This window comes from Megalobrama amblycephala, linkage group LG13 (assembly GCF_018812025.1).
Source record: "Megalobrama amblycephala isolate DHTTF-2021 linkage group LG13, ASM1881202v1, whole genome shotgun sequence".
Classification (NCBI taxonomy): Eukaryota; Metazoa; Chordata; class Actinopteri; order Cypriniformes; family Xenocyprididae; genus Megalobrama; species Megalobrama amblycephala.
Genome location: NC_063056.1, coordinates 29,490,258 through 29,504,392, shown reverse-complemented (window position 1 = coordinate 29,504,392; position 14,135 = coordinate 29,490,258).

Genomic DNA, 14,135 nt, shown 5'->3' with positions numbered 1-14,135 from the left:
TGCACCTGACCCGCCGTGGCCGCCCACTGCACCTGACCCGCCATGGCTGCCCACTGCACCTGACCCGCCATGGCTGCCCGCTGCACCTGACCCGCCATGGCTCATGGACCCGCCCTGGAGACCTCCTCTCCTACCCATGCCTCTCCCTGCACCGGCATGAGGTCTCCAGGGCACCTATAATATTAATAATATTAATTAATAATAATATTTTTGTATTTTTTTCTTTTTTTTTGGGTACGGAAAGTATTCAGACCCCAGATTTTTCACTCTTTGTTATATTGCAGCCATTTGCTAAAATCATTTAAGTTCATTTTTTTTTCCTCATTAATGTACACACAGCACCCCATGTTGACAGAAAAACACAGAATCGTTGACATTTTTGCAGATTTATTAAAAAAGAAAAACTGAAATTTCACATGGTCCTAAATATTCAGACCCTTTGCTCAGTATTTAGTAGAAGGACTAATACAGCCATGAGTCTTTTTGGGAAAGATGCAACAAGTTTTTCACACCTGGATTTGGGGATCCTCTGCCATTCCTCCTTGCAGATCCTCTCCAGTTCTGTCAGGTTGGATGGTAAATGTTGGTGGACAGCCATTTTTAGGTCTCTCCAGAGATGCTCAATTGGGTTTAAGTCAGGGCTCTGGCTGGGCCATTCAAGAACAGTCACAGAGTTGTTGTGAAGCCACTCCTTCGTTATTTTAGCTGTGTGCTTAGGGTCATTGTCTTGTTGGAAGGTAAACCTTCGGCCCAGTCTGAGGTCCTGAGCACTCTGGAGAAGGTTTTTGTCCAGGATATCCCTGTACTTGGCCGCATTCATCTTTCCCTTGATTGCAACCTGTCATCCTGTCCCTGCAGCTGAAAACAGCTGCAGGGACAGGACAACCCCACAGCATGATGCTGCCACCACCATGCTTCACTGTTGGGCCTGTATTGGACAGGTGATGAGCAGTGCCTGGTTTTCTCCACACATACCGCTTAGAATTAAGGCCAAAAAGTTCTATCTTGGTCTCATCAGGCCAGAGAATCTTATTTCTCACCATCTTGGAGTCCTTCAGGTGTTTTTTAGCAAACTCCATGCAGGCTTTCATGTGTCTTGCACTGAGGAGAGGCTTCCATCGGGCCACTCTGCCATAAAGCCCCGACTGGTGGAGGGCTGCAGTGATGGTTAACTTTCTACAACTTTCTCCCATCTCCCGACTGCATCTCTGGAGCTCAGCCACAGTGATCTTTGGGTTCTTCTTTACATCTCTCACCAAGGCTCTTCTCCCCCGATAGCTCAGTTTGGCCGGACGGCCAGCTCTAGGAAGGGTTCTGGTCGTCCCAAACGTCTTCCATTTAAGGATTATGGAGGCCACTGTGCTCTTAGGAACCTTAAGTGCAGCAGAAATTTTTTTGTAACCTTGGCCAGATCTGTGCCTTGCCACAATTCTGTCTCTGAGCTCTTCAGGCAGTTCCTTTGACCTCATGATTCTCATTTGCTCTGACATGCACTGTGAGCTGTAAGGTCTTATATAGACAGGTGTGTGACTTTCCTAATCAAGTCCAATCAGTATAATCAAACACAGCTGGACTCAAATGAAGGTGTAGAACCATCTCAAGGATGATCAGAAGAAATGGACAGCACCTGAGTTAAATATATGAGTGTCACAGAAAAGGGTCTGAATACATAGGATATACTGAATACTTAATACTTGTGATATTTCAGTTTTTCTTTTTTAATAAATCTGCAAAAATGTCAACAATTCTGTGTTTTTCTGTCAATATGGGGTGCTGTGTGTACATTAATGAGGAAAAAAAATGAACTTAAATGATTTTAGCAAATGGCTGCAATATAACAAAGAGCGAAAAATATACTTTCCATACTTTCCGTACCCACTGTATATTTTCTCTTCTTAAGTTGTAATTGAATTTTCCCAGTTCAGAAATAAACACTAAACTCCTGACACAAATCATCTTGATTTCAAATCGTACACACTTTCATGACATTCAGGCTGAAAATCAGTTTAAGAGATCACTACTTTTCTCATCAAATGAAACTAAACAAGACCCTCAATGTTTTGTTTTGTCTTGGGAGCCATACCTTCCTTATCGCTTCTGTCTCTGCACTTAAATTCCCCCATCGCCTTCCTCTGCTCCTCTTCCTCTCCTCCCTCATTCCCTGTGTGTCTCTGTCCATTCACTCTGCTCTGCATATTTTTATCCATATCTCTCTCTTCCTCTCTCCTTCTGTTCTCAGCCCTGCAGTAAAAAAGGCATTTAAAACAGAGATGAAGCACTTATCAGAACCCTTCAACACATCCTCAGTCCATTCTTTGAGTCTGTGAGTTATGAAAACAGGATCTATCCTGACATCAACCACTCACAGTCTCCACCAGTGCCTCCCAACTAGCCTGTCAGTGGACAAATTAGACATCACTGCAAAACAAGCAACTAGCATTCTTCAAAAACAGCTGTCAGGTGCACAAAGAACGTGAAACAACATTCAGCAGTCTGACATAGAACACATCTTATAGTCTACATTAAACACAGCAATCTTTCTAAAATACGTTTCCTTTCGTGTCAAAGAATAATGACAGAGAAATATTCTGTCTGACGGAGTTAAGAACAGAATAAGTGAACAATTTCTGTTGTAGAAATAACTCAGGCAAGGTGGCAGCACACAGTTTACACATCATGTACCAGGCTGACTTAAAAGCCATTGTATCTAGCAATAAGCATATAATGAATTTCATTCATGTTCCCCTTTTTTTGACATTGCGACTTGAAGAGTAATGGATGTAATTGCGAGAGGAACCAAAAAGCAAATTGCCCACCAATTACAGCTTACTTGTGGAAAAAATTCTTAGGCCTATCTCTAGATTTAAGACGCATCCAAGTGAAAGAGAGTGAAATGTTCTCTTGTGAGCATCTACCAAACTAAAGACTGCTTATGTTCCAAACAAAAGCAAAAATTTCAGACATTTGATTGAGCAACAGGTAATCAGAGTAAAAGTTTTGGATTACACTTACCAATGCTAACACGTATATTTCTTCCTCCTGAAGAGATGATGAACTCTACAGTCAGCAATAGACACCAAAACATCCTATTTTTATGAAAAAAAGTAATGTTTTGTTACTCCAAAAAAAAGTTATTCATTTACTTAATTTCTTATTTTTATAATTATGTTTGTTAATTAAGTAACATTGTTTTTTTATGAAAAGCAACACATTACTTTTCCATTAAGAACGTTATGAAAAGGACTAGGTTATTCCTCTTTGGCCCATCTTGTCCATAAAAAAGGCAAATCTATGATTAATAAGTCTTCATATTACAAAAGCAGCACAGAAGTCATGTCTGCATTAACAAAAAGGTGTTCACACAGACCTTGTAATTCAGAACAAAAACTACAATCGCTGAAAAAAATTATGCTTGAAAATGTTTAACAAAAATGCTTGTCATGACAAGCACCAAAATGGCAGATCTGATGCATAAGGGATATGGTTTTACTTGTATTTGTTAGCAAGAACAGTATTGTTTATTTTTGAGTATATATATATATATATATATATATATATATATATATATATATATATATATATATATATATATATATATATATATAGGCTATATATAGGCTATATAATGCATTAAATTGATCAAAAGTGACAGTAAAGATATTTTATCATTTTACAAAAGATTTCGATTTTAAATAAATGCAGTTCTTTCTATTCATCAAAGAATCCTGAAAAAAAAAATGCATTACAGTCTCCACAAATATAAATAAGCAGCACAACTTGATAAATGTTTCTTGAGCACCAAATCAGCAGATTAGAATGACTTCTGAATGATCATGTGACACAATGAAAACTGGAGCAATGACTTCTGAAAATTCAGCCATCACAGAAATAAATTACATTTTAAAATGTATTAAAATAGAAAACAGGCCTTAAAATTGCCTTTAAAAAAGTTCTTTAAATTGTAATCATTTTTCACAATATTAATTTTAACTATATATTTTTATTACTTTAATCAAATACATGCAGCCTTGGTGAGCATTTCCAAAACATTAAAAAAAAAAAAATCTTATTGAAATGTATTATTTGAAAGGTAATGTACATTAAGCAAATAGAAAACTAACATGTGCTACATTTGAAAACATAACTGAGGTATGATATTGTGATTTTAAAACATGTTACTTCCAAAAAGTCACTTGATTACATAACAGTTGTTACTTGTAACACATTACACCCAACAATGAGAATAATAAACGAATAGTTACGGCACTACGGCACTAGAATGAAACCAAAATATGGTCTGTGGCCTGAATTGGAACATCCACAGCCCAGTGATGTTCTTTATCTGAGGGGAATCACACTTTCTAACTTTCTAGCACAAAACACAGAATATCACAGAGCTGAAAAAAAAAATTAATATCAATTTATTTCAGAAATAGTACAGCATAACTCTAAAGAATAAGAGAGATACAAAGACAAAAGAGAGAGAGCGAGAGAGAGAGAAATGAGGCCATAGGATTAAAAGCTAATAGCCAGGGGTGCTTGTCCTGTCTGATTTGCTCTTAGTACAAAATGTTTTCACACAGTAAAACCGCCCCATCACCACAGGTGTTGGCACAATGCTGTGATTGCCCTTGACAAGAGAAAACAGCGGAAAGGCTCCAAAACCAGGAAACTTTGAAAGACAAGGTCACAACTTTGCTTGACATCAAAGGTTAATCCAAGAAGTTTTTTTAATCAGAAATAAAAGCAAAAAACAATAAACCAGCAAGTTTATTCAACATCCTTGAGACATCACCTTCACCCAAAGAGAATAATGGCTCTTTTGTGTTTTATATTTTTCAGTTTATGTTTCTTGGACAATGGTGGAGATTTAAATGAGAATTACTGCGAGGGAATCTACTGGTTTAGATCCAAAGCTCGAGCAGGCGGCATGACACTTGATTTAGAGAGAGACTGTGCGATCAAGAAACTGACTGAAACATCTGCAAAAAAAAAAAAAAAAAAAAAGGCACAAAAAGTTCTCTAAGCAAGTGATGTAACTATAATGCTGTCTAGCAGGAAGTGCATTCACAGTTTGTGCCAAAATATCTTTTGGTTAACGTCTCTTGGTGCTGCCTGCTACATGCTTTGGACTAATACCATTTCTCCAACACACACTCTATACATACTTATATCCTTACAGCATATCTTGTTTGCATCGCTTGTTTTCCATGATGTATATTTCATTTGTGCAGTCAGTCTTTGCTGTAATTCTCTCCGTCCTTTGCTCTTGCTTAGTTTGCAGCTTCACTGCTATGTAAGCACTCTTAAACGCACACTGTGCCCACAGCAGCAGGTCTCCAACTGTCACTTCTCTTGCTCCACAGTCGTTCACACTCTCTATTCGTCATCCTGCGAAGGTCTTAAGCCTGACAGTTGCAGCAAACACCATCTCGCACAAAAAAAAAAAAAAAACGAGGGAGTCATCACTTTTATATCCAGCAAAAAGAGCATCAATGAAAACGGTATGTTTGCTGGAGATCTGACATGCACTTGCACAACTGGCTGCTCAATTATAATCTTTGGGATGATATATAAAAATCTGCTGATGGACTCACTGGAGGGACAGCGGCACAGTGACACCAATGTTTCTGTCATTTGCCATGGTTAGGATATGGTCCTGACATGTTGAGCTGTGGCGCTAATGTTGGGGATGTAGGTTCGATTCCGGTCCTTTTAACAGTCTACTTTTACCTTAGCCCATTTGATTTCCACTGGTCATTTCTTTTCTTTAAAAAATAAAAATAAAAAATCAATGAGGCCAATCTGTGAATGTTGAAAAACTCATATTGTTTCAATCGTATAGCCACAAGACAATAACAATCTGTGTTTACATGATTTTACTGTGAAAAGGCTTGTCTTTTCTGTGTTAATGTATATCCTCCTTCTCCATTAAAACACAAATTAGCCCTGAAATGAGTGTAAAATGTCCTTTAACAGCTCAAATAATACAATTGTAATATAATATAATATGAACAGAAGTAATGAAAGTGCTTTTATAAAAGTGTAAACAACATTTTTGCTTTTAAATCCTCAAAAAAATGGAAATGCTAATTCACTTGCATTTTTGCTTTTTTAAAAGAAAATGATGGATGTGAAAAAAAAATTCTTTATGTCTTAAAGGTCCCGTTCTTCATGATCCCATGTTTCAAACTTTAGTTAGTGTGTAATGTTGTTGTTAGAGTATAAATAAAATCTGTAAAATTTTAAAGCTCAAAGTTCAATGCCAAGCGAGATATTTTATTTAACAGAAGTTGCCTACATCGAACGGCCAGTTTGGACTACATCCCTCTACTTCCTTCTTTAATGACGTCACTAAAGCAGTTTTTTGACTAACCTCCGCCCACAGGAATAACAGAAGAGTTGCGTTTGTAGAGTGTGTTTGTCGCCATGTCGTCGAAACGCTGTTATTTTCATCCCGCAGTCCAATCACCGGGTCTGATTCCGGCTCAAATTGATAGGGTAAAATTAAAGACATGTTTACAATAACACTGAGCGCATGCATCTCCACGTTATGGTAAGAGGCGTGACCTTTCCGGGACCTTTCCGCTAAGCTGCTGTCGAATCACAACACAGGAACCGCTGGCACAATCAGAACTCGTTACGTATTTCTGAAGGAGGGACTTCATAGACCAAGGAAGTCATCAGCCTGTTTTTATGACAGTGGAAACAGCGGTATACAGATAAGTAAATTATGTGAAAAATACTGTTTTTTTTTCCACGCGAAACGTGAACACATGTTATATTGCACACTATAAACACAATCAAAGCTTCAAAAAAACACGAAAAACGGGACCTTTAAAATAGCCTGAATGTAACTCTACACTTGCTTTATTTAGCATAGGTGGATCTATGAATATGCTAATTAGCCCCGCCTCCACTCACTCACACAAGCTCAGAGATCCACTTGGTCACCTTACAGAGGTAAACGCTGCACAATAGTAACACTTTTTACAACGTCGGACACATAACAGTAATTAATGTGATTAGCCTTTTGCTAGACTACATTATAAAACAGCTAATAATGTGTTGCTAATGTGACACAAACCATGTTTCTGTTCGCCATCTCAAAGTCAGACAGCTGCCTACAAACGCACTGAACAACATAGAATGTCAGTGCAGAAAGGCACATAGTAAATCATAACATCGTACTGCTAAATCTACCCGATTTTTCATTTTTTTCAAATATACAGTGATCAGCGTAAATGAGTACACCCCCTTTAAAAATTTACATTTTAAACAATATCTCAATGAACATAAATCAATTTCCAAAATGTTGACAAGACTAAGTTTTATATAGCATCTGTTTAACTTATAACATGATAGTAAAGTTAATAATATAACTTAGAGAACAAAATTTTCAGTTTTACTCAAATTAGGGTGATGCAGAAATGAGTACACCCCACTGAAAGTCTCTGGAGCAAAGCTAAATTTTATACTACAAATTAGGGCTAGGCGATATATCGCATGCGATTCTCACGCGCATTTCGTCAGTAAAGCCGGTTCCCTGATTACCGGTAAATCTCCATCACCTGCTTTCAAATGGAGCGCCATTTAACTGACAGAGCCGTAGTTTACTGATAAGCCACGCAATATCACGTTCATATCGCAGATGAATCGCCTTCGATAATGAACGCGATATTTGCGTGGCTTATCAGTGAACTACGGCTCTGTCTGTTAAATGGCGCTTCATTTGAAAGCAGGTGATGGCGATTTAGCGGTAATCAGGGAACCGGCTTTACTGACGAAATGCGCGTGAGAATCGCATGCAATATATCGCCCAGCCCTACTACAAATGTCTAATTTAACAAGAATTCAACCACAGGTGAGTCTAATTATTCATTACACAGGTGTCCAGCAGACAGTTGACTATAGTGCATTAAAACCCCTTTTCATTTCATGCGGTCAGCAATGGCACCACATGGAAGAGTTTCTTTACACCAGAAAGGTAAAGGCTACAAGAAGATCAGCAAAGCTTTTCTTATCAGTCAAAATACTGTAGCAAAAGTGGTAAAAAAATTTTTTTTAAAAAGATGGAACTGCATGAAGATGGAACGAGGAAGTTAATACCTCAACAGGAGTGTCTTCTGATGAGAAGGGTTGAAGAAAATCGGCATGCAAGTTCACTGTAGTTATCTAAAGAAGTAGAAAGCAAAACTGGGGTGACTATTTCCCATGACACAATACGGTGTACACTGCAGAGGAATGGCATGCATGGGCTCCTAAAACTCAGACACAAAAAAGCCCACCTAGAGTTTGCCAGGGCCCATGCCGACAAAGATGAAGACTACTGGGACTCTATACTCTGGAGTGATGAGACCAAGATAAATGTTTTTGGAACTGATGGCTTCAAAGCTGTATGGCGTTGCAAAGGTGAGGAATACAAAGAAAAATGCATGGTGCCTACAGTGAAACATGGTGGTGGCAGTGTCCTTATGTGGGGCTGCATGAGTGCTGCTGGTGTCGGGGAGCTGCATTTCATTGATGGCATCATGAATTCACAGACGTGCTGATCTATACTGAAAGAGAAGATGCTACCATTACTCCGTACCCTTGGTCATCGTGCACTTTTCCAACATGACAATGATCCTAAAACACACATCTAAGGCCACTGTTGGATTTCTGAAGAAGAACAGGGTCAAAGTGATTCAGTGGCCAAGTATGTCTCCTGATCTGAACCCAATCGAACACCTATGGGGAATTCTGAAGAGACAAGTTGAGCATCACTCTTCATCCAGCATCTAGTCTCTAAAAGAGGTCATTCTTGAAGAAAGGAAAAGGTCGCCAACTTGTTCATTCCATGCCTAGAAGACTTGGTGCTGTCATTAAAAATCATGGAGGCCATACAAAGTACTAGATGTAGTAGTTTTTGTTGTGGGGTGTACTCATTTTTGCATCACCCTAATTTGAATAAAACAGAAAAATGTGTAATCTAAGTTATATTATTAACCTTACTTTCATGTTATAAGTTAAACAGATGTTAAATTATATTTAGCCTTGTCAACATTTTGTAAATTGTTTTTGTGTTCATTGAGATTGTTTAAAATGTTACTTTTCAAAGGGGGTGTACTCATTTACGCTGAGCATTGTACCAGGATAACGGTCATAGTTAATGATATGTTAAAGACCGCCGGCACGTTGACATGATTGGTTACAAGGTAGTTTGTGACGTAAGAAACACCAGCAATTTCAAACCGCGGGTTTGAGACTGTCTTTGGTTTACTGCGGTTTTAAAAAGAAAATACTCAGCGATGACGTTTATGAATTTGCACATGGTTTGTCTTAAAGCATATTAAAAACACCACATAGACATATAAACAACATTAAAAACCTGATTTTCACCACAGGGGGATGGAAAGGACCTCAAGCTGACTAAGTTAGCTGCAAGACGTTACTGCTATACACATTCATAGACATGGTACCTGATTGAAAATAAATTCCAGCATAGCGCTACAACAAACAAAGAAATGACCCATCACAATAGATAATGCATTACAATTAACTCTGTTAGAAAGCTACATATGGCAATTTATCAGTTCAATAAAATACCTTACTCACCTGTTGAGTAATAAAAATGCCATCGCCACATCAATTTTACAATTCTATCTCACCATCTCCAAAAAGCAAAGCCAATCTTGATTTTTCCTTTTTGTTATGTGCTATGACGCATTCTCTTTTGCCCTCTTTTCTTAAAACAGGCGATTCCCCAGACTTTCGAGATTTAGCGTGCTCCATGTCAACCTTTCTAACTTGTGACAACCTATGGCACACCCACATGCTATCTGGAGCAACTTTTCTCTATTTACGGATATGACGAGACACACACAGATGAGTGACGTAAGTGCACTATTTCTTGCAGAAAGCAACCTGCTCAGGATAAAATATAAACACTTTTTGTTAATTTTGACAAAAAAAAATTACATAGTGCAACTTTAATTCTGATTTGTAAATACATAAACTAGCACAGCACAGGCAAGTGAAAAACTGAGAAGGGGCTGAGAGCAAAAGCATTGTGCTGTGCCATTCAAAGCTGCTTGTGTAGGTCACATTTCTCAGGGAATCAACTGAGTGCTCCGGCAGTCCATCCTGTTCCTGACCATCTGAGAGGTGTTACAGTCTGAGATGTGGTTTCTGTGGGATTTATTACCACAGTGGTGTGATGTCCTCAAATCTTACTGCAGTAGAAAGCAACCCACATTTTTAACCAATCTTCACCTTAAGCATGAATTTCCATTCATCTCAATAGCAGTTGTTAGGCTGCCACAGGACACCCTCAGACACATCATTGCCACATGATCCATCAGAAATTATTCTAATATTCTGATTTGGTGCTCAAGAAACATTTCTTGCTATTATCAACATTGAAGACAGTTTTGCTGCTTAATATTTTTCTGTAAACCATGATACATGTATTTATCCAGGATTCTTTGATGGATAAAAATTTTAAAAGAACATGTATTTGAAATCATTTTCTTTTTGTAACATTATAATTGTCTTTACTATCACTTTTTTGATCAATTTAATGTGTCATTGAAAAAAAATGGGCACCAAGAAAACATCTATAATGATCACTGGATGTTGAATTATTTAAACAAAATGCACACCTGAGGTGGTAATGCGGCCATGAAGTGGGTGTGCATTATTTTTTCAACAATGCAATGGACTAGAGTCAAATCATTTGGTGGTGTATAGAAAGACTTGCCTGAAACTACTTTAGCAGTGCGTTTACTGGAAAATAATTGCACACCTTAGAATGTTCGTCAACCATTCAGAATCAATCCTTTAACAGCCCTGTTGTATAATATAATGAATTATGTAGGGGATAATCCATGGCTAGTTTTGCATTAAAGGTGCAATATGTAAGCATTTTGCAGTAAAATATCACTAGGCCAGTGTTATATATTTTGTTCACTTGAGTACTTACAACATCCCAAATGTTTGCAACTATTTGTAAATCGTGAGAAATTTGCAATTTTAACCAAGGGGGCGTGTGAGGAGTCGCCTCTTAATTGCGTCATGACCGCGTTACCCTCGGTTTCCGGTTTTATTTTGGAGAAAGACGCTTTAATATTTACATGTTTTAATAGACAAGGGGACATCTGTTTTGATATATTTATAGACAGAAAGTTAATTATTGTTATATAGCTCAACACGTTTAGTCTTATTGTTTAAATCTAATTTTCTTGAATTTTAGCGAGTACCATGCTTTACCATGCCTCACTAGCTATTTTGTCAAATAGCTAACATAGCATAATCAGATGCAGCTTTATTTTTAGTAACAGTAATACAGAATTTTCTCCATAATACAATACGTATTAATTGCATGCCATTTATCAACACAAGCCATCCAACATTATATGATATTCTAAAATCGATCTAGCTTACTGCAGTGTGTCTCAAACAAGTGTCTCACAGCAGCTGCTGAGCGAACGCAGAGAGTAACATTATAACATCATTTTCAACACATTCAAATGTATCTAATATTATAAAAAGAGCTGTGTTACCTCATACTCATGACCAGAAAAGCGGAAGCTGCGCCAGCGACTGTATCATAATAAAAGTTCCACTGCTCGCAGCATGTTGTGCAATCGCTCCAGCGGCCTCGTTCAGCTCCAACAACACTCGGTCCTGCTCTGCTTCATACTACAGTAATGTTAATAATCACATCCATGAACATGATTTCTTCCCAAGTCCTATCCCAATTATTTTCCACCGGCCGTTGAGGTGAAGACCCAAGATTCCGTGCTCAAACTTGGCGTCATCAAGCTAAGCCTTTGTTTTGAATAGGCCTCTAGCGGACAGAAAATATTACATAGTGCACCTTTAAATAATTTTAATGCATGTCATGGAGTTATTTATGTTTGCAACGCAATATTTGACGAGATGGGTAAAAATTACAGTTATTTTTCACTCGCTAGATCTAGCATTCTACATTCCCACTTTAAATCAGAATAAAGTAGTGCGTAAGATTACATTTATTAGAATGAACAAATTATAAGATTTATGTGAATTATTGCAAAAATTGAGGGAGAGAGAGAGAGATGAGAAATACATGTGTGAATTACCTGCGTCTGTTCAGTGTCTCTCTATGTTAACAATGAAGCTTTGAGTTTAATTACTTTAAAACCAGTGCATTAATATAGACCTTATGTAGCCCCGCCCCTTTTTTTGCACTACGCTCGTTGTCTTTTGACTTCTGGTTTGTATTTCCACAGAGAACTTACATTTTTATGAATGAACTGTTCGTTTTAAAATCTTTCGGCTCTACTAACATTTGTTAAGATTTGTAAGATTTTTATATTAAAATATCCAAAAACCACTTGCCAAGTGTTATATATTTCATTCAGCTGTGTATTTACATTATCCTAAATGTTTCCAAGAATTTGTAAATTCAGATAAATTCGCAATTTTAAATAGCGGCCGTCCCTCCCTTGTCACTTGTCGCCTGTCAATGACGTAATATCTGCGTTATCCCTGGTTTCCTTGTGCTGCACAGTAACCATGGCAACAGACACAGAGAGCTGCGTAACATCTAGCAGCACGCTGTTGTTGTTTCGTTCAAACATTATTGACCATAACAGGCAAACTTTGGGACAAAAGGAGAAATAAAACGAGGATCAATATCGGCGTGGCGTTTCCGAGATGGTGAGAGCTTTGCCACAACTTTGATTTGACAGAGACGCCACTTTTGCACGTTATTAGACAAGGTAAGCAAATGTACATAAGACTAATCAATGTTATATAGCTCAACATGATGAAATGTTAGAATATCATCAGTATGGTATTCTAATGTTGATCTAGCTTACTGTTAAGTCTCATACATCCAACAAACTAATACATAAAATAACATTACAACTTTCAACACACTCAAATGCAGTTTGATAGTGTAATGTGAGACCAAGTGAAACAGTGCTGCGTTACCTCACAATTTTAATTCGTCAAATAAACTGACCTGTATTAGTAGTATTTCAGCTTTGCTAGTAGTGAAATAGTGAAATGCTCATTCACTGCGTCATCAATCTACGCCTTTGTTATTGTTTTGAAGAGTTTAGCGACCCCTAGCGGCGAAAAAACATACTGTGCCTTTAACTCTACGATTACAAAGTAAATCCACTTCACCAGCTAATTATTCTTTGACAGTGATGCCATAGAAATACACAGGGCTACCGCAAAAACAGAAGTTCAAAGACAAAATTCTAAAGATGGCTGCGCACACGTTTCTGTGGCGCATAAGGTCTATAGAACAGTGATTAAACTGACTTGGAACTAGCTGTGCATTAAACGGTTTTATTGCACACCAGCCAATCAGAATAGAGTATTCTGACAGACCATGGTATAATAACATTATATTTGTTGTTTGCAAAAAAGCTACTTTTTAATGGCTGTCAGTGGAGAAACACACAATTGCCGACATCAACCAGCAACAGCCAAGGGACCATGCTAACCAGCCAAACCTTGACCCGTTAGTCTTAACAGTTGTGAGAGAATGTGTAGGAGTTGGACCACCTGTCATTGTAGCTGTATAAGATGTATAAGAATGTGAGATCTTAGCGATCATCTTGTCGGTTTGTATGTCCATGATCTGTCATCATCATCAGTAGCATGTCGGTATGGACTGCCAACTCACTAGTGCAGGAGTACTGAGCCAGCGAGACACTGAACAGAGGACAGGAGAGAGAAATGGGACTCTTGAATGAGGGACTCGAGGACGAGATATTTCAGGAGTCTTTGATTAGTCTAGCAGTGTCAGGATAAACCTACAAGTCACCAAAAGAGATGGGAGAAAGAAGGAAGACAGAGGCAGTCGTTCGGAGTGGCAGGCAGACTTGGGAAAGAACAGCATGGTCACTTCATCTGCCACTGCCTATGGAGGAAGAGGAAGAAAAGGGCAAAAGGAACCGCATTCAAATGCATATGCCCGTTCTCCCCCTCTCTGGTTAGTCTCGGCAGCTTCACGTCTGACTGGAGACTCCAGCAAATGGCTTGATGGGTGCCAATCCACTGTCAACAGCCATATAGCTGTCCCACATCACTGCACCAAAGCGAGCACGGATCACATTTGTTATACCCTCAAAAAATGTTGCCTAATGACTCAT